Raw genomic sequence first — 26,658 nt, forward strand, 5'->3', positions numbered from 1 at the left:
AGCAAATGCATGTACAAATCAGGGAGCTTCTTTTTATGCAGGAAACATCACCAGTCCCTGGGAAATAGTTTTAATGCTCACAGTGGAGGTCAAGCAATTTTATTTTGTGATTTGTCTGGGGCAGGGCAAGTATTGGTTTATTATTGTCATGTGTACCAAGATACATTGAAAAACATTGTGTGCTATCCAGTCAAAGCATACTGTACCATCATACCATGTAGGCCTTCAGCCTTGATATTATAGCCATCAAACATCATCCTTTTGCTGCATTAAACAAATTCGCTTTTTGAAACATATGTTGTTCTGGTGGCGTGGTAGATAAGATAGCCAAATAGTGCTACAATGAACCAAGCAAACCTAGAAAAAACTTAAATTAGATCTTTTCATTTGTGGTTATGGAAGGAACACTGCAATTTGTTAGAATAGAGTTTGTTAGAATGTTGCACTTTGGTGAGAAAGGGCGGAGGATAAATTAATTATGCTTGAATTATGAGTCTTCATGATTATCCAAGTATCCTTGCAGAAAATGTATGTATGTGGATGTGTGTACATAGAGGATTGAGTTGACAATGATGCTTAATATTGAAACAATTTATGAACAAACATTGCCATGGTTCGCAAAGTTAGAGTAACATCACTACTTGTGCATGTGTGGCTTGCTTGCAAGGCTAATAGGACACATTATATAAGAACATGGCATGATGATATATAGCAGAAAAAGGTGTTGGGCTGTTGAAGAACATAAACCCCATGCCCTGAGGCTCTCAGGTGACGTCCCAGAGGACTTTTGTTTAAGAAGGCCAATAGGGATAATCTGGCTAATTATAGGCCAGTGAGCCTAAGTGAAATATGAGGTGCTGTTCGTCCAATTCGCGCTGGGCCTCCCATTGGCAATGGAGGAGTCCCAGGACAGAAAGGTCAGATTCAGAATGGGAGGGGGAGTTGTAGTGCCGAGACACCGGGGGATCAGGTTGGTTAGTACGAACTGAGCGGAGGTGTTGGGCGAAGCGATCGCCAAGCCTGCGCTTGGTCTTCCCGATGTAGAGAAGTTGACACCCGGAACAGTAGATGAGGTTGGAGGAGGTGCAGGTGAACCTCTGCCTGGAAAGACTGCTTGGGTCCTTGGATGGAGTCGAGGGGGAAGGTAAAGACAACGGTCTCTGCGGAAAGCAGAAAGGGGAGGAGATGGGAAGATGTGCCCAGTGATAGGATCCCGTTGGAGGTGGCGATAATGTCCGAGGATTATATGTTGTATGCGACGGCTGATGGGGTGGAAGGTGAAGACAAGGGGGACTTTGTCCTTGTTACGAGTAGGGGGATGGGGAGTAAGAGCGGAGCTGCGGGATATAGAGAAGAGCCTGGTGAGAGCTTCATCTATAATAGAGAGGGGAACCCCTGTTCCCTAAAGAATGAGGACATCTCCGATGCTCTAGATGGAGGAATTGGGAGTAGGGGTTAGAGTCCTTACAAGGAAGCAAGGTGGGAAGAAGTGTAGTCCAGATAGCTATGGGAGTCAGAGGATTTGTAGTAGATGTCCGTCAGTAGTCTGTTGCCTGCGATGGAGATGGTGAGATGCAGAAACGGTAGGGAGATGGAGAAATGGTCCAGGTGAATTTGAGTGCTGAAACATCACCAATTCCTTATCTCCATAGATGCTGCCTCACCCGTTGATGTCCTCTAGCATTTTTGTCTACCTTTGGCTAATTAGGGATGGTCAGCATGACATTGTGATGGGCAGGTCATGTCTTTTAGACAATAGACAATAGGTGCAGGAGTAGGCCATTCGGACCTTCGAGTCAGCACCGCCATTCAATGTGATCATGGCTGATCAACCCCAATCAGTACCCCGTTCCTGCCTTCTCGCCTTCTCCGCACATCCCCCGACTCCGGTGTATTAAAATAATATTTTTTTTTAAGTAAGCAAGACAAGAAAAAGAAGACAATAGAAAGGGGAAAAAGAGGAAAAATAGATGGTAGAGAATAGAAAAACGTGAAGTGTGTATATAAAAAAAAGAAAAAGTAGAAAGTAGAAATAGGAGAGAAGGCCCCTTAAAAGAGAAATTTTCAAATCTTTATTCGGAGATGTAGATCTGAACTGAAATCAGCAATCTTTACGGTACTGCTGCATCACATGATTCCAAAAAGTCGATGAAAGGAGACCAACTCCTTAAGAATTGGTCATATTTATCTATTAGTCGGAGTCTCATTTCTTCAAGGCGTGCTATGTCCATCATATTCCTAATCCACATTTTAACAGTTGGTATGGTTGTATTTTTCCAAAATTTAAGTATCAATTTCTTTCCAATTATTAACCCATAATTAAAAAAAACGTTTTGGTCTTTATTTAAATTGACATCTTCTACTATTATTCCAAATATAATCCATTCCGTTTTAGGTTCTATTGTGGACTTGAAAAGCTTTGTAAATATATCTTTAAGAGCTATCTTTAAGAGCCCTATCTAGCTCTCTCTTGAAAGTATCCAGAGAACCGGCCTCCACCGCCCTCTGAGGCAGATAATTCCACAGACTCACAACTCTCCGTGAGAAAAAGTGTTTCCTTGGCTCCGTTCTAAATGGCTTACCCCTTATTCTTAAACTGTGGCCCCTGGTTCTGGACTCCCCCGAGATCGGGAACATTTTTCCTGCCTTTAGCGTGTCCAAACCCTTAATAATCTTATATGTTTCAATAAGATTTGAATTGATTTATTTTTTGAGGAGATGATGAAGATGATTGATGAGGGTATGGCAGTGGATTGTGTCTACATGAACTTTAGTAAAGTATTTGACGAGTTTCCTCATGATAGGCTGATCCAGAAGATGAATGTACATGGAATCAATGGTATTTTGGTGGATTGTGGTCTGTGGTGTTTGGCAAGGATCAGTGCAAGGACCTGATGTTGTTTGTGATTTTATATAATTAGTGAAATTGTGTATAGTCCCTGAAAGTGGCCACACAAGTAGATATGGTGATAAGAAAGCATACGGCGTACTTGTCTTCATCAGTCGTGGTGTTAAATAAAAGGTCTGTTACAACTATCTAAAACTTTGTTTAGGCCATATTTGAATCACCAGATCACTCAAAGGATGTGGAGGATTTGAAGGAAAACAGAAGTGGTTGTCCAGGATGTTCCCTGGATTAAAGAGTATTAGCTATAAGGCATGGTTGAACAAACTCAGATTGTTTTCTCTGGTGTCGGAGGCTGAGGAGAGACCCAGATAGAGACCAGACCAAAATTATGAAAGGCATAGATAAGTTAGATCTTTGATAGTTTATTCCCTAGGATGAATATGTCAAAAAGTAGAGGACATAGTTTTACACTGAGAAAGGAAAGTTCAAAAGAGTTGTTACAGGGAGAGTGGTAGGTGCCTGGAATGCATTGCTGAGGAGTGATGAAAGCAGAAATGATAGTGACCTTCAAGAAATAATTGCACATGAAGAGGCAGGGGAAAGGAGGGATGTGGATCACATGCAGGCAGATGGGATTAATTTTTGGCACATGTCATCGGCTGAAGGGCCTGTTCCTCCTGTGTTTTACTGTTCTATATTCTATGTAATCTCATTGGATCATTGTGAGCACTGATGTGAGAGAAATGTAATTACTATATGCTTTTCAACAATTTTATCCACTGATGATATTCCGTAGGAGCTATAATGTTTTACAATGTTTATTTCCACTTTAGGGATTTTCGTGATAACAACATTTCATTTGTGTGGAAAGACAGCTGGCTTGTTTACCCAAGTGTAGAATATCTGTGAGTATGCTTGTGATTGACAATAATTATTAATATATTTGGTAGAAGTTACATTATATTCATTGTTCCCTAACTTTGGTTGATTGCCAGTTTAAGAAATGGAATAATACTATTCAGGTGGTTAACATAACATTATGATTATTTATTAAAACATATTGCCTATATAAATGCTATTAAAGTACCTGAGTGAGCCTTGACTTTCCCATCCTCAGAATGAGCTGTTATTGAGAAATGTGCCGTTCTTTGCATTACCACAAAAAGTTTTATTTATGCAGTTCCACAGTTTCTGTGTCAAAGACTGGATAGACTTGGTTTATACTCTCTAGAATTTAGGAGATTGAGAGGGGATCTTATAGAAACTTACAAAATTCTTAAGGGGTTGGACAGGCTAGATGCAGGAAGATTGCTCCCGATGTTGGGGAAGTCCAGGACAAGGGGTCACAGCTTAAGGATAAGGGGGAAATCCTTTAAAACCGAGATGAGAAGAACTTTTTTCACACAGAGAGTGGTGAATCTCTGGAACTCCCTGCCACAGAGGGTAGTCGAGGCCAGTTCATTGGCTATATTTAAGAGGGAGTTAGATGTGGCCCTTGTGGCTAAGGGGATCAGAGGGTATGGAGAGAAGGCAGGTACGGGATACTGAGTTGGATGATCAGCCATGATCATATTGAATGGCGGTGCAGGCTCGAAGGGCCGAATGGCCTACTCCTGCACCTAATTTCTATGTTTCTATGTTTCTAAGGCATTTTGTTGTTATCAGTCAAGTGATCTGTTTGCTCTTTTTAACATACACTCGGAATTTCAATTAAATAATTTCAATACAGCTTTAATTTCGAAAACATTGATTGAGGGTAGAGAATAATTAGATGGAAGGATTAAAAGTGCCGTACCAAATCATTTTGCATAAATTACGGAGATATTTAAAGGTTAGTTTGAATGAAGGCTTTTGAGAAAGCATTTAAAGTTTGGTAGAATAGGCTAGGATGTGAAACTGGAGGGAGATCAAGATGAGGATTTTAAATGTATGTATTGGGAATTTGAAAGATAATGCATCCCAGTGAAGATAGGAGAATTGTTGGGTGAATGGGACAGAAGATGTAAGAAAATTCAGGTTGTTTGAGATTTATTTAGATTTTACTAGAAAAGGAATGTAAAGGCAAAGGGATAATTAAAGATTTCACAAAAACACAAGAAAATAGGAGCAGAAGTAGTCCACTCAGCCCATCAAGCCTGCCAGATTGTGCCTGATCGATACTAGACTAATTTCCTCTTCTGTACCAGTACCCACATCATCCTAAAGTTCTTGATCTGTAGAATATTTATCTATCTCCATCTTAAATACATCTAATGATCTGGCCCCCAACACTCATAAGGGCAGAGTTTTCCAGAAATTCATCACAGGATGAATGAAGGAAAAGTAAATGGTATTGGTGATGAAAAATGTTGCAGTTGGAGGTTCTACTCAGGTCTGAACAAAATCTTGTAACTTCCCTACTTTTGGCGAGACTCCGAAGGTGACCAAGGAGAGATTTGGAGTCAGTGTAAAGTCTGAAAAGGATGACTAACTGCTGAGGATTTTGGCTTATCTGACTTTTTATTGGACGTGGTCAAATAATGTGAAGATTCATGTAAGGTTTAATGAATGTGGAAAATAGGTGGAGATTGTCATGGTAACTGACATCATATTTTAATGTACCACGTGTTACTCTGACAGAAAGGTCAGAGGACACAAGTTGCCAGGATGTAAAGGAATGGCGGATGAATAAAACAAAGTGTTTATGTTCAATGTCCTTGAAGTGTATTTATTATTTTGGGATCTGGCCGAGGATCTGACATTGGTGATGAGGATGGGATAATGAGGTCTACAACATCGGAAAAGACTATCAGTTTTGATGGAAATCTTTGCAAGACGTTGTCTACCAGTGACATATTCAGACAATGGGCCTCAGTTCATTTCTCAAAAGTTTGCTGACTACATGAAGAACACAGGTATGTATGTACCATCATAAAGTTACACCCAAGTTGGCCCCAAGCTAATGGAGAAGTGAAACATTAGAACCAATCTTTAGAGAAGAGGATGAGAATTGCCCAAGCAGAAGGCAAAGATTGGAAGGAGATGTTCTTATCATATGCAGTAGCATATAGAGGTACACCACACAGCACAACAAGGAAGAGTCCGGCAGAATTGTTGTTTGGAAGGAATATCCGGACCAAGATACCATGGGTAGTGACATGGTAAATGATCAAGAAGTGAGAGATTATGATGCAGAAAAGAAAGTGGCATCAAAGCTCTAAGGAGCCAGGAGTCGAGGTTCCAAATCATCAGATGTGATGCCAGGAGATGAGGTGCTAGTGAGGAGAGAGATTCCAAGCAAAATGGATACACCCTTCTTTCCACAACCATACAGAGTGGTGTCCAGACAAGGGAATACAGTGACGGTCCAATCACCAGAAGGAGTCAAATATGATAGAAACACATCGTATGTGGAAAAATATCACCGTTGTGATAGTCCAGGGACACTGCAAACTGAAGTTGAGACTGTGGGGTATCAGACTCAAGACCACCAAGAAAGCACAAATCTTAGGAGGAAACTATGCAAAACCAGAATCGAGATGATTAACTGGTAGAACAAGACATGACAGATCAGAATCCAGCAAACAGAGCCAGTGGCCAGACCAAAATGTCAGGGAAGTCCACCCAAGAGATACGAGGACTATGAAATGTATTAACATGTGAAAATGATGCGTTTTTAATGTAACAAATGACATATCCTAAATGGTGTTGGAATGTTCAGTTTACAATGTGATGATGCGGATATCCTTTTTGTTTGGGAGGGATGTCATAGTAACTGACGTCATATTAAAATGTATCACGTGTTACTATGAGTCAGAAACGTCAGAAGGCACATGTAGCCAGGATGTAAAGGAATGGCAGACAAATAAAACAAAGCGTTTATGTTCAGTGTCCTTGAAATGTGTTTATTATATTTGGAACCCGGTGAAGATCTGACAGAGTTAATTAGCTAATAATTAACTGCAAAGATTTCTGCTTGGTAGATGTCAGGATCAGTTTCATTATGGACCTTATCAAATGCTTTCAAAAATGAAAAACTCTAATGCCTCCTTATATATTTCATGTCACATCTTCAAAAAGTGCCAACAGATTAATCAAATATGACTCCTGTTTCACGAATCCATGCAGACTCGGCTCAGCGTATTTTTCCTTTCTAGGTGTTGTGTTACACCTTCTATCAGTTCAATATTCTCCTTAGATCTAATGGTTAGATCAACAGTGTCAGTAGTTCCTGTTGTCTATTTCCATTCTCAAATAGTGGTGTCACATTTGATGATAACTAGTGTTCACTATCTCTACAAGCATCTCTAGGATGTACATCGACTTTCAATCTCATTAACTGCTCTAATTTCACTAATTTCATTCAGTTCTCCATTTGTGCAAACCTGTGGGTGGCACAGACCTGCTGCCTCACAGCGACAGAGACCCAGGTTTGATCTTGACTGTGAGTGCTGTCAGTGCGGAGTTTGTACTTTCTCCCCATGATCGCGTGGGTTTTCTCAGGGTGCTCCGGTTTCCTCCCACATTCCAAAGCTATATAGGTTAATTGGCTTTTATAAATTGCCCCTAATCTGCAGGATGCAAAGGTGTGATTTCATAGAACTAGTGATGGATGGTCGGTGAGGATTCGGTGGGATGAAGGGCCTGTTTCCGTGCTTTATCGCTAAAACAGTGTTTTTTTCATGTTACTGGGATTTTAAAAATCTTTTAACCAAATACTATTTTTTTAAATTTCTTCTGCCAGCCATGGACAGAGTCCTTTTACTGCTGGGTTTCATACCTTAAAAATATATTTTTAGTAACGTGTATCTTTTTTAATTGTGAGTCTGTACATCATCATACCTTTTAATATAGCTTGCCAATCAGCCATAATCATTTTATCCCACACTCCATTGTAATTTACTTTGTCTCGATCTAAGACCATTGTTTTGGATGGAACAACATCATTTTAAAACTCAGTGTAAAATTCTCTCATATTGTGGTCACACTTCCCTGAAGACCCTTTATGACTAGATTATTAATTAACCCTTTCTCATCGCATAGTAGATTAGATTAGATTCGTTTATTGTCATTCAGACCTTTCGGTCTGAACGAAATGTTGTTTCCCTGCAGTCATAAATATAATTAAAAAATGACAAAAACACACAATCAACACAAGTTTAACATCCACCACAGTGAGTTCACCAAACACCTCCTCACTGTGGTGGAAGGCAAAATCTTAAAGTCTTTGTCTCTTCCCTTTGTTCTCCCTCTGCGCCGAGGCGACGGTTCAAACTCCGCGGGTGGTCGCTGCCGCCGCCGCCGCCACTGCTCCGAAAGTCGGGTCCCCACTGCCGCCGCCACGGTTCCGGGGCCGAGTCAGGTCTCCGCTGCTGCTGCCGCCGCCGCTACAACTTCGGGGCCGAGTCGGGTCTCCGCTGCTGCTGCCGCCGCCGCCACAGCTTCGGGGCCGAGTCGGGTCTCTGCTGCTGCTGCTGCTGCGCCACGTTTCCGGGGCTGAGTCGGGTCTCCGCTCCCGCTGCTGCTGCCGCCGCTACAACTTCGGGGCCGAGTCGGGTCTCCGCTGCTGCTGCCGACGCCACAGCCTCGGGGCCGAGTCGGGTCTCCACTGCTGCTGCCGCCGCCGCAACTTCGGGGCCGAGTCGGGTCTCCGCTGCTGCTGCCGCTGCCGCCACGGTTCCGGGGCCGAGTCGGGTCTCCGCTGCCGCCGCCACCACAGCTTCGGGGCCGAGTCGGGTCTCCGCTACCGCTGCTGCTGCAGCCGCCGCAACTTCGGGGCCGAGTCAGGTCTCCGCTGCTGCTGCCGCCGCCACGGTTCCGGGGCCGAGTCGGGTCTCCGCTGCTGCTGCCGCCGCTGCGGCACCGATGCCGCAAGCTCCGCCATTAGGCCTCGGCGCAGACGGAGACGGGGAATACGACAAAAAAAACAAAGTCGCATCCCCGGAAGGAAGACCAAAGCATGTTTCTCCCACCCCACCCACACACACAACTTAATAAAACAAAATTAACTAAAACATGACAAGAAACTAAAAGAAAGAAAAAAAAACAGACGGACTGCAGGTGGGCCGCGCTTAAGCCAGTGCTGCCATCTTAGTACTAGATTAGAATGACTTTTCCCCCAGTTCTATCCTCATTGTATTGATTTGGAAACCAATTCCTACTCTGGGAATTCATCCTCTACCTATATGACTTTTGTGTGACTTGTTCAGTCTACATGTGGATTAAAATCTTACAAATGAACAGCAGTTTCCACCTTCTCATCTCCCTGCTGAGTGGCTGAAGGAAGCATTGTAATCTCATCCATAAGCATAAATATTCTTCCTATCCTACTCTACAGGCCAATCTGCACTGATCATAACACATGATTGAATTAATTTCTGCTCCAGTTACTTAAGGGCCTGTCCCACTTGGCGATTTTTTTCGGCGACTGCCGGCGTCATATCAGTGTCGCCAAAGGATTTTGAACATTTCAAAATCCAGCGGCGACAAAATAATGTTGCGACACTTGAAAAAACACCGTGCGACTAAGTTCATCACGCCGCAAATTTTTCGGTGACCTGATACGTCAGTCAATGATGCCGGCAGTCGCTGAAAAAAATCGCTTAGTGGGACAGGCCCTTTAAGAGGTATGCTACTATTGCAACTTCTTTGCCTATATACATGACATCTGTGAAAATTAATTTCTGTGAGTGTCGGTAGTGGTGTTCAGGTCACACCAACAAATTTTGTGAGGATGAAAGATTTCTTCCTGCATTGCTTCATTCTGCAAGGATTCTCACCGTAATAGGAAAGACATGGTATCTACTGACTGCCAGGATCTTAGGGTGGGTCTGAATGGGTTACCTGGCCTCTTTGACCTTTCTCATGGCATGCAACTTTTTGTTCAGGACTTGCATATTGCTTTGAGTGAGTGCGGGAACTGTTTCTCTCTGCCCTGCAGCTTTTATTTGCTTTGTGATAGGCATGGTGTAGTTCACTACTATGCTGTTGATGCTTTTCTCTGATTTTTGTGTGGCAAAGGGTTGAAGCCTGTGCTAAACAGCGAGAAAATAAGAAATTCCTATTTTAGTGCTTGGCTTTCAGTATTACAATGGTTTAGCTAACATAGCATAGTACAGCTCAGGAAGAGCCCCCTTAGCCGATTATGTCTTTGAAGGACGATGTCAAATTAAACTAATCTCCTTATATGGGTCCAATATATGGAGAAAGTAAACAGTTAATGGGAAGACTGTTAACAGCATTGAAGTGCGGAGGGATCCGTAGTTCAAGTCCATAGCTTGCTGAAAGTAGCAACACAAGTAAATAGAGTGGGAAAGAAGGTGTATGGTATGTTTGCCTTCAGCTATTGGGACATTGAGTATAAGAATCAGGAAGTCATGTTGCAGCTCTATAAAACTTTGGTTAGACCGCATTTAGAATATTGTGTGCAGTTCTGGTTGCCCCGGTAGAGGAAAGATGTGAAGACTTTGGAGACAGAGCAGAAGAGGTTTTCCAGTATGCTGCTTGGATTAGAAGCCATTAGCTACAAGGAGAGGTAGGACAAACTTGGGTCCTTTTCTCTGTGACACTGAAACAGTGGTGGTGGGCCTGATCTCAGACAACGATGAGAAGGCCTACTGGGAGGAGGTGGCTGATCTGGCACTCTGGTGTCAGGACAACAGCCTCCTCTTGAACATCAAAAAAACTAAGGAGCTGATCGTGGACTTTAGGAGGGCACATCATCCGAGGACGTACACACCATTGAGGATAAATGGGGATACTGTGGATAGGATGAGCTGTTTTAAATATCCCCTTCCACCCCTGCAACGGACTGTTCCAGCTGCTACGGTCAGGCAAACGCCTCCGTTGCCATGCTGTGAGAACGGAGAGGTTGAGAAGGAGTTTCTTCCCAGAGGCCATTAGGACTGTAAATTCCTATCTCACCAGGGACTAACTTTACTGGACCACTCTACTGCTTTTTAAAAAATTGCTGTGTTTTTCCCTTTTTCCTTCCGCCCACAATATTTAATATGTAAAAGAGTATGTGATTCTGTTCCATTCTGTTTGTAGTTTGTTTGGTTGCTTGTTTGTTTGTCTTTTTGCATAAAGTCCACGAGCATTGCCACTTTTCATTTCACTGCACATCTCATATGTGTATGTGACGAATAAACTTGACTTGACTGCTACACTGGAGGTAGAGCGGAGACCTGATAGAAGTATATAAAATTATGAGAGAGATTGGTATGGTAGATAGTCAGAGCCATTTTCCCAGGGTGGAAATGTCAAAGACTAGAGGGCATAGATTTAAGATAAATGAGGCAAAGTTTAAAGGTGGGGCACATTTTTTAGACGGAGAGTGGTGGGTGCCTGGAACCCACTGCCAGGGTAAAGGTAGATATGATCGTATCATTTAAGGGGCTTTCAGATAGATACATCGATGTACAGCGAATGTATGGATCATGTGGAGGCAGAGGAGATTCATTTAACTTGGCATCATTATCGGCATGGACATTGGGGGTCGATAAAGCCTGTTCCTGTGCTGTGTTGTTTTATGTTTTATTTTAACTATTCCAACAGTGTTAATTGGAATTAGAATATAATTAAATAATGGAGTATTCTCGAGAAATAGTGGAACTTGTCAGAGAAGTATTAAGTAACTGGAGTAGGTACTCAATCAATCATGTGTTTTAATCAGTGTAAGTTGTCCTACACAATAGGATGTAAAGAATATTTATCCCTATACATATATATTATCAATATTGAATAGAAAATTTGTATGTATATGAATATTTATACCTCTTGTCAGGGAATTGCTTGTAACATACAATAGCAACATTTAAGAGGCATTTAATAGACACATGAACAGGCAAAAAATAGAGAGCTACAGACTACGTACAGGTGGATGGGATTAATTGTAATTGGCATCATGGTGGTTTGAAGGACCTGTTCCAGTGCTCCACTGTTGTACGTTCTACACCTATCAGTAATAAGTGTATTCATCCGTGAGGCTGGTCAGGACTCTTAAGTACTTCCAAGTTAAGTGAATGTTGTGCATGTTGAGATATCTCATTATTGTTGGTTACATGGTCCCAGTAATGTAAGGATTCTATTCGTAAATAAAAGTCAGTTCACTATATGAAGCATCTAATTGTTGTTTTCTTGTATTTATCCTTTGTGATAACAATGATAATGTAAAGATCTGTGCAGGAAATCTCTCAGTTCTCTGATCAATCTATGGAGTTACATCAGAAAATTGGCAGACATTGGGTTTACTAGCAAATAAATATTTTTGTCTCTGTTGTGGGGCATTCCCACTTAAATTTCTGATTCAGGATTAATGCCAGACATTGCTTGAACTGGTATTTTGTTGGTTCACATGTTTGATCAATGGTGTTTTATCATTAATGTTTTATTATTATTAATGTTTAGTGTTTTCTGAGTCATTCGCAACTGTCACTGTATGTCATGTTAATTGTGGGCGGAGCACCCAGGCAAATTCCTTGTATGTGAATAATTGGCCAAAACTTTTAAACTTTTTTTAAAAATCATTTCTCAGCAGCAACGTTGGTAGAATCAATTACATAGGGTTTAGCCATTGAACTATTGACCTACCACTTAATTAACATACCTCCTCACTGATATCAATGCAGATGTACCTCAAGGCTGCGTGTGTAACCCCCTGCTCTATTTTTGTTACACCCATGACTGTGTGGCTCAGCACAGCTCCAGTGGCATCTATAAATTTGCTGACAACACCACTAGTGTTGGCTGAATCATGGGTTGTGCGAGTCAACATACAGGGGAGAGATAGTAGAGAGGTGGTGGTGGAGCAACAAACACTTGATCAGTGTTAAGAAAACCAAATAATTAATTGTTGACTTCAGAACGGGAAAGTTGGGAAACTACATGCCAGTTTTTACTGGTTTGGCAGCGGTGGAAAGAGTTAATAGATTTAAATTCCTGGCTTAACATTTCTACTGACCTGCCCTGGGCTCAGCACATTGATACAATCATGAAGATGTTGAACCAGTGCCTTTACTTTCTTAGAAGTTTAATAAGATTCAGCATGTCACCAAATACCCTAACAAACTTCGATAGAAGCTCTGCAGAAAGTATTCTGGCTATTGCATCATAACCTGGTATGGCAATTCTAACATAGCAAAACAAGAGGTCTCAGAGAGTGGTGGACTCAACTTGGTCCATCATGTGCACAGCCTTCCCTTCCAACAAAAGCACTGGCTCAAGAAGATTGCATCCATCATCAAGGATTTCCACCATCTGGATCATGTCCTTTTCTTACTGCTCATATCAGGCAGGAGGTACAGAAGCTTGAAGTTCAATATCACCAGGTTCAGGAACAGTTACCTTCCCACACTTTCAGGTTCGCAAACTGATCTACACACCCCTATTCCTACTTTGGCAACGGCACACTATGGACCACCTCTTGCACTTCCACGGACTTGTTTTCTTATTGTATAATGTTACACTGAGACTTGTTTTTTTTGCACAATCTTTCTCATTTTGATGGTCTTGTGGAATTTATTTATAATTTATGTGTAAGTTATGCTTTTGTGTGTTGGAAGGGAAGGCTGTGCACATGATGGACCAAGTTGTGTCTATGTGCCTGTTATGCTGTACCTCTTTTCATTGTACCTGTGCCTCGCCATACCTGTGCCTATGACAATAAACTCAGCATGACTTGACTTGACTGTGCCTCCTGGAAGTTATGGTGACTAAAATAGATTAGTGGATTCAAAGATTAGAAATGTAATTAGTGATGGTTGCAGGGGATTTTTTAGGATAATTAAAAAAAATGTTGTTACACTACATAAATCTTATTATAAAATGTATTAACTTTCAGAAATTTAAAGGGAAATCGTTTAACGGATCTGATTCCAGAATCATTTGAAGGTCTTTCACGATTGAAATACTTGTAAGTTTCACAACATATTTATTGCACGTGATGTTTTGTTAACTATAGTAATTTTTTGATTTTGCATTTCAACAAGGTGAAAATAGCATTCCGTATTACTTAAATTTGCGTGCCTAAAGTGCAAGACTAACTGAATTGATTTTCGCCCAAAAATGTAATTTTAATAGATAGTTTCATCTCACGATACGGTGGGAAAAGGAGAAATAATATCCATCATGTTATTCTGCAGTTCAAAACATCCCATTGGTCAATTATCAGTAAATACTAGCAACATTGAGTAATTATAGCCCAGATTTCTGCTTTGCTGGCTGTGAGAGGTAAACTTGCACTGAAATACTGACTGAGGATAAAAGGAAAAGAAATGAGAAAATCTATCTCCAGTGATAATCAGAAGAAGTTATGAATAATAAAGTTGTGAGGATACAATGTGTTTGATATTTGATCAAATTTGACAACTTGGTGATGACTGAAAAACTAGCAAATTCAATATGACGTGAAAGGATTTTATACTTGACAATTTGCAATCAAGGCTTTTTGGTTCTATTTAGTTTTAGGGATACAGCATGGAAACAGGCACACCAAGCCCACACTACTTTAGGGCACTAGCCCTAATCATTGCACCGCCTCCAACCGCAAAATGCTTAACCAAATGTATCTAGATTTAAAATCTGCTATTACAGTGCATTGAGAAAGTATTCAGACCCCTTCACTTTTTCCACATTTTGTAACATTACAGCCTTATTCTAAAATTGGTTACAGTCATTTTTTTAAATCATCAATCTACGCACAATACCTCATAATATAAAAGCGAAAACAGGTGTTTAGTAATTATTGCAAAATAATTATAAATAAATAACTGAATATCACATTTACGTAAGTATTCAGACCCTTTGCTGTGACTCTCAAAATTGAGCTTTGGTGCATCGTGTTTCCATTGATTATCCTTGAGATGTTTCTACAACTTGATAGGAGTCTACAAGTGGTAAATTAAATTGATTGTACATGATTTGGAAAGGCACACACCTGTCTATATAAGGTCCCACCGTTGACAGTGCCTGTCAGAGCAAAAAACAAGCCATGAAGACAAAGGAATTGTCTGTAGACCTCCGAGACAGGATTGTGTTGAGACACAGATCTGGGGAAAACATTTTTTGGAGCATTGCAGGTCCCGAAGAGCACAGTGGCCTCCGTCATTCTTAAATAGAACTTTGAAACCACCAGGACTCTTCATAGAGCCTGGCCAAACTGGGCAATCGGGGGAGAAGGGCCTTAGGATAGAGACTTACTAACATATTCAGGGAGGTGACCAAGAACCCGATGGTCACTCTTACAGAGCTCCAGAGTTCCTCTGTGGAGATGGGAGAAACTTCCAGAAGGACAACTATATCTGCAGCACTCCACCAATCAGGCCTTTATTGTAGAGTGGCCAGACAGAAGCCACTCCTCAGTTAAAGGCACATGACAGCCCGCTTGGAGTTTGCCAAAAGGCACCTAAACAAGATTCCCTGGCCTGATGAAACCAAGATTGAACTCTTTGGCCTGAATGTCAAGTGTCATGTCTGGAGAAAACCAGGCACCGCTCATCACCTGGCCAATACCATATCTACGGTGAAGCATTGTGGTGGCAGCATCATGCTGTAGGGATGTTTTTCAGTGGTAGGAACTGGGAGATCAGGATCGAGGTAAAGATGAACGGAGCAAAGTATAGAGAGATCCTTGATGAAAACATGCTCCAGAGCGTTCAGGACCTCGGACTGGGGCAGACGTTCACCTTCCAACAGGACAACGACCTAAAGCTCACGTCCAAGACAACGCAGGAGTGGCTTTGTGACAAGTCTGTGAATGTCCGTAAGAGCCCGGACTTGAACCCGATCGAACATCTCTGGAGGGTTCTGAAAATAGCTGTGAATCGACACTCCCCCTCCAACCTGACAGAGCTTGAGAGGATCTGCAGAGAAGAATGGGAGAAATTACCCAAATACAGGTGTGCCAAGCATGTAGCGTCATACCCAAGAAGACTTGAGGTTGTAATCACTGCCAAATGTGCCTCAATAAAGTACTGAGTAAAGGGTCTGAATACTTATGTAAATGTGATATTTCGGTTATTTTTAATTATTTTGCAAAAATTTCTAAACACCTGTTTTCACTTTTTTATTGTGGGCTATTGTGTGTAGATTGCTGATAAAAAAAAAGAATTTAATCCATTTTAGAATAAGGCTGTAACGTAACAAAATGTGGAAAAAGTGAAGGGGTCTGAATACTTTCTGAATGCACTAGACAATTAAGTAAACAGATTGGTAAAAAAAAATAAATAGCCTTCCAAAAGGAAGCTAATCTTTCATCCAGAAATGAATGTGACTTCACATCCCCTTATGATGATTCACCTGTAAATACCCGTTGAAATGACATGGAAATCTATGCAGTTCATAAAGTCCCTCACTGCCTCTACTTCCTTAGAAGATTAAGGAGATTTAGTATATAGATGAGTACGCTCTTGAACTTCTACAGGTATACGATGGAGAGCATATTGATTGGTTGCGTCGCGGCCTGCTTTGGCAAGTCAAACACCCAAGAATGAAGAAGATTGCAAAAAGCGGTGAACACTGCCCAGTCCATCACGGTACTGACCTCCCCACCATCAAAGGGATCTGTAGGAGGCAATGCCTGAGAAAGAAGCCAGCATTATCAGCACCCTGGCTACGTTCTCATTTCATTCTTGCTGTCGGGAAGAAGGTATAGGAGCCTGAAAACTGTAACGTCCATGTTCAGGAACAGCATCTTATTAACAATCATGGGGCTATTGAACACTACGAACTATTGCAACGAACTGCCTCGATTGCACTAAGGACTTGGGGGGCTTTATTTTTGTCTTTGCACTATATTGTTTTTAAATATTGAACTTTCTTTTGTTCTTACAATGGTGTATACTGAGTACTATGTTTACATATCTGTTGTGCTGCTGGAAGTAAGAATTTCTTTATTCTGTTTTTGGACATATGACAATAAAACATTTTTGATTCTTCACTTTTTTGACTTTCTCTAGTTTTGTGGTATCCCATTTTCTATTCTACTCCCAACATATTAGGGGCATTTTTTTCAGAAGCCAATTAACCTATAAACCTGCATGTCTTTAGGATAGGGGATGGAACTGGAGCACCTGGAGAAAACCCACGCGGCCAGTGAGAGCATGGAAATTACATTCTACAGTGTAACCACATGCCAGCTACAGTACTGTGTAGAATTCAAATGCCATCACAGATGCCCGGAGATTTAAATTATTTTTTTGCATTTATAACAATACAGAAAGAATCCAATAATGATACTGGGTCAATATGCTGGCTCCCAGGGAACCAATCCCATTAGTTCCATTCTTCTTGTCCTCATTTCCCTGTATTTATGCAAATGTTTTGTTCTCACGCATGCTCATCAGCACTCCTATTTATTATTTTTGCCAATAAACTACTCAAAGAGGCGATTAACCACCTGCAGGAGGAATCCAGATTACCTGGAGCAATCTTATAAAATCATGGAGACAACATGAAAACTCCACACAGATTGCACCTGAGGTTGGGATTAAATGCAGATTCCTGGAGCTGTGGGGCATCAGCACTAATCACTGCAACACGTGCCACACTCAAAATGATTTAACCAAATGAATCTAGATTTCAAAACTGGTATTTGTAATGGTGGAATGATGTATGCAGATTGTAAGAAAAAACATTTGGCTTACAAAAGGAAGCTGATCTTTCATCCAGACCAAGCCTGACCAAATGTGACTCTACATCCCTCCCCCCACCTGATGTTTCATCTGTAAACACCCTTTCAAATTACTTGGAAACTCATGCATTTTGAGAAGGAAATTATATTAGGTTGCAGTGATGCCATTGTTATGATGTCTGCATCCTGCATGCTAATTTAAGAAATCAAATCCATAACATTTGAAATAATAATTCTAAGTGAAGGACAATTCTGTAAATTGATCTTATCTTATCATTTAGATCCTCTTTATATGCTTTTAAAATCAAAGTCAATACTGACAGTTTAATCAGGTTTCAAATACAGAATATAAGCATTTTATTGCGTTGCGCAGATTACATTGACTATACACCATAGAAACACACAGTTCTGACAAACAGACCCATGTTGGTGTTTAGCCTCTATGACTCTTTCAATCCTATTTGTAAAATTGCTGTTTCTATAGTTTTCCAGAAAGTGTTTATCCACTATGTAACTTAATTTTCTCTACAAGATAGAATATATTTTCTAATTGTCTTTTGAGGAAGGCACTCCTAAATTTCTTATTCAAATTATTAATGACATTCTTCACACGTATGACCTCCAGATTTGGTCCTTCCCAAAAAACGGGGGGAAAATCCAGATACAGTATATTAGGATGGAATATGGTAGAATGTGTGTAGAATTTGGAATCCTCTATTTCGTTGAGAAGTAAGGCCTCGAGGATAATGCTTTAAGAGAAAGCTGGATAAAAAAGAATGGAATAAAAGATTATACTAATATAGCTGGAAGAGGAATAGAGGTTAACTTGTAATATTTATCTGTTTGGCAGAATGGCCTGTTTTGCGTTTTTTACTCAACGTACTAAAATGAATGAAGGTCCTGCCACATTAGTAGAACAAAGGACAAGAATGCATGATCTGATGGGTTCTTTTCCTGTAATTTATTTAAATATTAGGATGATTCATTAGAATGCACCAGAATAATCAGCCACTTTTTTTTTAAATGGCATTTTAGCATGTTAGGATTTTATTTCTATTTCAATTTTGAATTCAAACATAATTCAATAATTTTGCAGGAAATCATTGAAGAAAAACTTGAATAATCCTATATCTTATGTATTGCAACGTGAAAGATTAAAAAAGGGATGTATGGAAACTTTTGATTTTGGTTTAGTTAGTGAGAGAGTCCTGTTGTGTTTAGTTTAGTTTGCTATTGTCACATGTACCATGCAGTGAAAAGTTTTTTGTTGCATGCAATCCAGTCAAAAAACAATTATATATGATTACAATCAAGCGTTCAATAGTGTACAGGTATAGGATAAAGGGTATAACATTTAGTGCATGATAAATTCCGATAAAATCCGATTAAAGAAAGTTAAAAGGTCTTCAATGAGGTCGATGGGAGGTCAGGACTGCACTCAGGCTGGTGAGACGACAGTTCGGTTAGTTGTCTGGTAACAGCTGGGAAGAAACTGTCCCTAAATCTGGAGACACACATTTTCTAACTTCTGTACTTCTTGCTTGATGGGAGAGGGGAAAAGAGGGAGTGGTGGGGGTGAGACTGGTCCTTGATTATGCTGGTGGCCTTGTTGAGACAGCGTGAATTGTGAATCGAGTAAATGAAAGGGAGGTTGGTGTGCGTGATATTTGACCTACGTCCACAACCAATGCTATTGTAGTGCTGGCACAGTTACTAGGAGGTGAACTATTCCAGTGCTTCGACCTGTTTCCTTATTTCCACTATTCCAGTGGGTTGGACTTTACCTTTATCTGGCTGCTACTAACCTGAATCAGATAATTTTGATTGTAGGTAAGTTTTAAATGTAAATAAAGTGGTGGGGTGTACTATGGGATGGTAGTGGTAGCAGAATGTTTTTTTTGTGAGGGAAATATTATACATTTAAATGGAAAGGTTAATACTGCAAAACAAAGTAACAATGTATGTAATTATTAATAGAATATGTAGCAATATTACAAAATTTTGAGATTTAAAAAATCAAGTCTGCAATTTATCCTATCAGATAAAGCATAAAAATAAGTTTAATTTGACACCTAATTCACTTTCATATCTCAAGTATTTAAAAAGTTATGGCCATTTTCATACTCGGAAATTAGCAACTTGTTCACTATTGATTTTCTATGGACATAACAAAAAAGCTGTGATCGTGGACAGTCAAAAGCCCATAACTTTCTTAAAAATTAAGAGAACTGAATGAAATTTTCAGTTATCATAGATTGAAGCATTCTGAAACAAATATAAAATAATCTTACTTGGATGACCTGAAATTAAAACATATAATTAGTTAGTTACCCAATTGTAGCAAATTCCAAACTTCAATTACTAGATCTAAACATCTATCCATTTCTTAATAAATGATTAACATTTTTAAATAGCCTAAGTGTCCAAATAATATTCACAAATAATTCACAATAAAACATGATTTTTAAATCTCATTTATATTAATTTATAGGCCAAATGGAAGGAATTTAGTGTTCAATTGCTGTAAATTAATGTCCATTTATATCAGCTTTCCAGTGGGATCCTGTGAACACGCTGGTTTAGAACGTTCACATTGCGGTAGATTTGTGCCCTCAAATGCCCAGAAAAATACTGCGAGATATAATGGGCCCAAAATTAGCTACTCGCAACATTAAACTTTGTATAAAGGGATCTTAAGAAGCCCTTTTTAACGTAAAAATAAACAGCCTACCTTCCGTTTTCCCCTGTATGAGATCTGGCCCGTTGTCGGCGGTCGCGGGTTTAGAGGTTAATTTTTAACCTACTATAACAATTAAATAAAGCCCTTAAAACTAATAATAGCTCAAGCGAGGGAATCTTCCAGCGATTTTTCATTAATAATTAACTAGGCTGAAAAACCTCGATTTGAACAGCCTAGGGAAAATCGCATTTTAAACCCGCCCCCCTCTAAACGGCGCCAAAATCGCGCACACGGGCTGGGACAGATTTTCAGTGACCTTCAGGTAGGCTTTGCAACATACCTAGAATATGACAGGAAGAAACGGGGAACTTGACAGTATTAGAACAATAGTAATAGCGCTTTCTCACGGGGTGACTTGACGCAAGATGTAACCAGAGTGAAGTGGTCGTGGTCTAGCACGATATCACACGATATAACGGGGGGGGTAGATAAAGAGTTCCCACGGTACTCGGCATTTCTGTTATTTGTGCGAGTGACTTGTCCGTCTCCCGAGCTTTCCCGTTAAATCTTGAATGAACATTGTGAACTGTGAAGTGTAGTTAAATCATCACGTGGCACAAATGATGTCACTTTTTGTTTCACACACTATAAATATCCTCCCTTGGTTGAATTGGCTCATTTGGAGACATGCCTGTACTAATGCCGTGACTTTACTGCAGGAAGATGCCACATTACTTAGGAGAGAGGGGGAGAGAGACAGAGAGAGAGGCACAGAGGCAGTGTGATGTACTTCGGGGTGACTGGCGGAAGAGAAAGAGCGCACATGACCTTGGTCTATCTGTGTGTGTGGGAGCGAAGAGAGACTAAGCAGAATACATCGGTCTTATTGTGTGTGGGGGGAGAAAGAGAGAGGTGGGGAGGGGGAGAAGAGAGATGGGGAGGGGAGAAGAGAGGGGGGGGGGGGGAGAGAGAGAAATGAGGGGAGACGTATATACACACACAAAGCAGAGTTTTACTGTGTATGTGGGAGACACATGGACTGAGCACAGTACCTCGGTCTTACTGTGTGTGGGAGAGGGGGAGAAAGAGACGTACACTCACAGAGGCAGAGTCTCTCAGCCTGTGTGAGAGGGAGGGAGGGAGAGAGAGAGAGGCACACACAAGGTGGATGTGAAATCTCACCTGTCTGTTTCAGTGACAGACACCCGCCGCCAGTAAATGAAGACACCCCCATCTGTCTCCCCCTCCTCTCCCTCGACTCCCCCACCTTTCCCTCCCAACTCCAGTCCCGTCCCGACCCCCTGGGAAACTGAAGGGAGCAACAATCAACTGCTGCCTGCCCGGTGAGTTAAAGAGTTCCCACGGTAGTAAGACGATGTTAGTTGCGCCCAAGTTTAAATTTCCAACGTGTGTTTCAGAGTAAAGAGTCAGCGCAGAATCCTTGATAATCAAAAACTGTCTGAATCAGCAAGTTAGACACAAAATGCTGGAGTAACTCAGCGGGCCAAGCAGCATCTCTGGAGAAAAGGAATAGATTCCATTTTTGGTCGAGACACTTCTTCGGGATGATTGTAGGGGGGAACTGGAAGCAAGAAAAGACCGGGACAAATCAGGGCCAACAACAGATGACCTCAGCAGGGTATTTTGAAGAGGGGTCCCGACCCGAAATGTCGCCTAACCCTTTCCTCCAGAGATGCTGCCTGACCCACTGAGTCACTCCAGCACTTTATGTCTATATTTGGTTCCCTGATAGGCCAATTGTTGGCTAGGGATAGTGTGATCCCAAGAGGGAACCATAGTTGCAAACCTTGGACTGGTTAACCGACATTTACTGCATGGGGGAGGGGGGGGGGGGGGGGCAGGAGGGGGTGGGCAGGGGAGAGAGAGAGAGAGTGTAAGTTACCTAAAATTAAATAATTCAATGTTCATAGTGAACACAGACACAAAATGTTGGAGTAACTCAATGGGTCAGGCAACATATCTGGAGAAAATGAACAGGTGGCGTTTGTGTCTATCTTCGGTAAAAACCAGCATCCGCAGTTCCTTCCTGCACAATGGATCTCAGTGTCAAGTCTCTGACTCCCGTTGGCAGGCCATTCGGCCCACAGCCCGCCCAGCGATGACTAACCCATGTCACAGGGGATGGTGTGAAGGCGGAGTTAGACAGAGCTTGATTAATATTACGGTTGGGGAATGGGCCATAATATGGCCAGAGAAACGCTGTTATTCGTGACGCCCCCTCCGCCCTTTCCCAGCTGTTCTCAATCGCACCCCTGGCCACACAAAAATTTATACTTTAAGAAGGAATACACGGAACATTTAAACTCAGAACGCTTCTAACAGAGTGAGCCATGTGAGCACTTTGATCATTCTCCCTGTATTTGCATTTGACAAAATAGTCGGAAAAAAATGTTTAAAAGTGTTTATACCTTTTGCTATGCCTAATTGGCCCTTACCTCTGCGAAAATAGTCTGATATTCGTAGGTGAAATGTCACCAACAATAATTGATTCTATTATTAATTGACTAATAATTGACTCTATTAGCGGAAAGATGCAATTCTGATCTAATATTATCAGTGCCTCTGTCTTTGGAAGCAACACCAGCAATTTATTAAATCTGACTACATGCGGCACAGTGGTAGAGTTGCTGCCTCACAGCCCCAGAGACCGGGGTTCGATCCTGACCATGGGTGCACCGGTTTCCTCTCAGACTCCAGAGATTACAGGTTTGTAAGTTAATCGGCTTCGGTAACATTGTAAAATTGTCCCTGGAGTGTATAAGAATAGGTGGTCGGCGCGGACTCGGTGGGCCGAAGGGCCTGTTTCCGCGCTATATCTCTAAAATCTGAAGTTAGGTAATGTCTAAAGGAACTGCAGATGCTGGTTAATACGCACAAAAGGACACAAAATGTTGGTATAACTCAGCAGGTAAGTCAGATCTGGGAAGAAAAACATAAAAAGCTGGAGTAAGTCAGCGGGTCAGGCAGCATCTCTGGAGAAAAAGAATAGGTGGTGATTCGAATCGGAACCCTTCTTCAGACATCCTAATCGGAATTGAGTCTGAAGATGTGTCTCGTCCCGAAACATCACCTATTTTTCTCCAGAGATGCTGCTTGACTCGCTGAGTTACTCCAGCTTTTTGTATCTGTCTTCGGTTTAAACCAGCATGTGCAGTTCACTCCTTTACACGGGTCTCTGGAGAACATTGATTGGTAGCGTTCCGGACCCTGCTTCGGAAAGGCATCGATCGCTAGTCGGCGAGGACTCCGAGCTCTATCTCTCAAAGAAGTACATGTGAAAAATTTCTCACGGACCAAAAAAAAATGCGGGACCTTTCAGTAAAGTCCCTTTTAAAGATTATAGTTATTTTCTTGAATCTCATTAACATAACTCATGAATAAGTTGATGTCCATATGCGGTTGCAAATCTTTATTTTTTAAATTCAATCCCACAGAAGACAATTTTTACTCACCTTCTGTCCCCTCTGTCCAGCTTCCGGGTTCACTGTTCGCAGGAGTTCCCACGGTACACGCAAGAGTCAATACGGATATCGCACTGGCCACTACGTGCATATAATGTTGCAATCTTCAACCACAAGTGTATAAGTCACTCTTGGAGAAATTCAAGCTTGTTTGAATTTTTTTCTCCCGAGTCACCAAGTTACACGAGTACCTGCCGTTAGCGCCACGGTGGTCCACGGTGGTCAACGAATGCCGTACGGTTATCGCAAGAGGTTCCCACGATGTTCAACTCTGGTTAACTCTTGCGTCAAGTCGCCCCGTGAGAAAGCGCTTTAAAAATAGTTAAATTAGTCAAGTCAAGTCAAGTCAAGTTTATTCGTCACATACACATATGAGATGTGCAGTGAAATGAAAAGTGGCAATGCTCGCGGACTTTGTGCAAAAAGACAAACAAACAACCAAACAAACTACAAACAGAATGGAACAGAATCATATATTCTTTTCCATATTAAATATTGTGGGCGGAAGGAAAAAGGGAAACAAACAGCAATTAAAAAAAAAAAAGCAGTAGAGTGGTACAGTAAAGTTAGTCCCTGGTGAGATAGGTGTTTACAGTCCTAATGGCCTCTGGGAAGAAGCTTCTTCTCAACCTCTCCGTTCTCACAGCATGGCAACGGAGGCATTTGCCTGACCGTAGCAGCTGGAACAGTCCGTTGTAGGGGTGGAAGGGGTCTCCCATGATTTTATTGGCTCTGTAGTTGCACCTCCTGATGTATAGTTCCTGCAGGGGGGGCGAGTGAAATTCCCATAGTGCGTTTGGCCGAACGCACTACTCTCTGCAGAGCCTTCTTGTCCTGGGCAGAGCAATTCCCAAACCAGATTGTAATATTTCCGAACAAGATGCTTTCTACAGCCGCTGAGTAGAAGCACTGGAGGATCCTCGGAGACACTCTGAATTTCCTCAATTGCCTGAGGTGGTAAAGGCGCTGCCTTGCCTTACTCACGAGTGCTGCGGCGTGTGATGTCCATGTCATATCCTCAGAGATGTGGACTCCCAGGTATTTAAAGCAGCTCACCCTATCCACAGTATCCCCATTTATCCTCAATGGTGTGCACGTCCTCGGATGATGTGGCCTCCTAAAGTCCACGATCAGCTCCTTAGTTTTTTTGATGTTCAAGAGGAGGCTGTTGTCCTGACACCAGAGTGCCAGATCAGCCACCTCCTCCCGGTAGGACTTCTCATCGTTGTCTGAGATCATGCCCACTACCACAGTGTCATCAGCAAACTTGATTATTGAGTTGGAGCTGAACCTAGCCACACAGTCATGTGTGTACAGGGAGTACAATAGGGGGCTGAGGACGCAACCCTGGGGCGATCCTGTGCTCAGGGTGAGGGACTTTGATGTATTCCCTCCCATCTTGACTACCTGGGGCCTGGCGGTGAGAAAGTCCAGGGCCCAGGCACACAGGACTTGTGTTGAGCTCTAATTCCAGTAGCTTCTCGGCCAGTCTGATGGGGACTATCGTGTTGAAGGCTGAACTGGTCGATGAACAGCATCCTCACGTAGCCCCCCTTCTGGCTGTCAATATGAGAGAGAGCGGTGTGCAGAACCTGGGTGACCGCATCGTCTGTGGATCTGTTCGGACGGTATGCAAATTGTAACGGGTTCATGTTGCGAGGGAGGAAGGCGCAGATGTGTTTCTTCACCAGCCTCTCAAAGCATTTCATGACTACCGAGGTGAGGGCCACCGGACGGTAGTCATTGAGACAGGCTGGGGAGCCATTTTTTGGTACCGGTACAATTATGGATTTTTTGAAGCAGGCAGGGACCACGGACTTGTCCAGGGAGAGGTTGAATATTGTAGTGAGCACCGGAGCTAGCTGCGTAGCACAGGACTTAAGTACTCGCCCCAAGATGCCATCGGGGCCTGTGAAACATAAATACTAAATAAATTGAACCTAAATGATTGGATCAAACTATTAGCACAAATGGAAATAAATGGTTTTGAAATATTAGGCCTTATAATAAAGGATACTTTACTTTACTATAGAGAAATTGTATTTTGGGAATGTTTTATCCCAGTGCACGTGGTTAATAAATCACTGAAAGACTTGGTTGCATGGTGAACAGGACAAGGAACTCAATATTCCAGGTTATCTGACAGGCCAAAAGAATAGATAGAAAGGAAAAGGAACTGGAGTAGTATTGTTAATCAGGGTAACAATGTGATGGTGAGTAGTGACATAGATGCAATGGATCGTGATGTTGAATTGGTATTAGTGGAAATAAAGAATAGCAGGGGAAAGGATATGGATGGGGGTAGGGTGTAGGTACGCATTGCATTGCCTTATACAGTAGGACAAAGCAAAAATAGGAAAATAAAAGGTATATAAGAAGGGAACTAACATTTTCATGTGTGATTTTTAATCTGCAATTGGACTAATCAAACTGGCAATAGTACCGAGGAGGAATAATTTGTGGAGTACATCAGGGGTTTGTTATAGGGTGATGTAATGGAACATACCTGGGATATTTTACTTTCGGTCACATGTAACATTAATAAGATTTCTTGTAGTACAGGAACCTCAGAAAATATTGTTGTAGAAGTGTAGAATTCCAGATACAAATTAAGATGAAACTCAAATAAGGGCAATTCTAAACATGTGAAGTAAGGGTTGCTAAGGTTATATTCAGTTATGGTGGTCATTTGTGAGACCACATCTGGAGTCTGTATCTGGTATTGGTCTCCTTTACAAGATAAGAACATCAGACTCAGGAGCATGAGCAGGCCATCTGGTCTTTCAGCCTGCTCTGCCATTCATCAAAACCATAGCTGATCTTGTACTTCCATGACATATGTGCTCCACAAATCACCTAGATAATTCTGAAGATTTCTTTTTGTAGGGCATCCTTTAAATTAAGACATTCCTCATCATTTCGGTCCTAAATAGCCTGGCCTTTATTCTGATATGCGACTTCTCATTTCATGACTCCTCAACCATGCATCCATTCTCTTGAACCTCCTAGGATTATGTAAACTTCAATTACATCATTTTTC

The 26,658-nt window shown here is 41.6% G+C and overlaps 1 protein-coding gene across 1 annotated transcript in view; it reads left to right on the forward strand.

Moving 5' to 3' along the window:
- Nucleotides 1-3,687: 3,687 nt before the first annotated feature.
- Nucleotides 3,688-26,658, forward strand: part of LOC116988265 — a 94,968-nt gene continuing 71,997 nt past the window's right edge. The window contains exons 1-2 of the mRNA XM_033044814.1: nt 3,688-3,753; nt 13,668-13,739. The gene's annotated coding sequence lies outside the window, so the exon portion shown is untranslated. The remainder of the gene's footprint in view (nt 3,754-13,667; nt 13,740-26,658) is intronic.

Source organism: Amblyraja radiata, chromosome 2 (assembly GCF_010909765.2).
Source record: "Amblyraja radiata isolate CabotCenter1 chromosome 2, sAmbRad1.1.pri, whole genome shotgun sequence".
Classification (NCBI taxonomy): Eukaryota; Metazoa; Chordata; class Chondrichthyes; order Rajiformes; family Rajidae; genus Amblyraja; species Amblyraja radiata.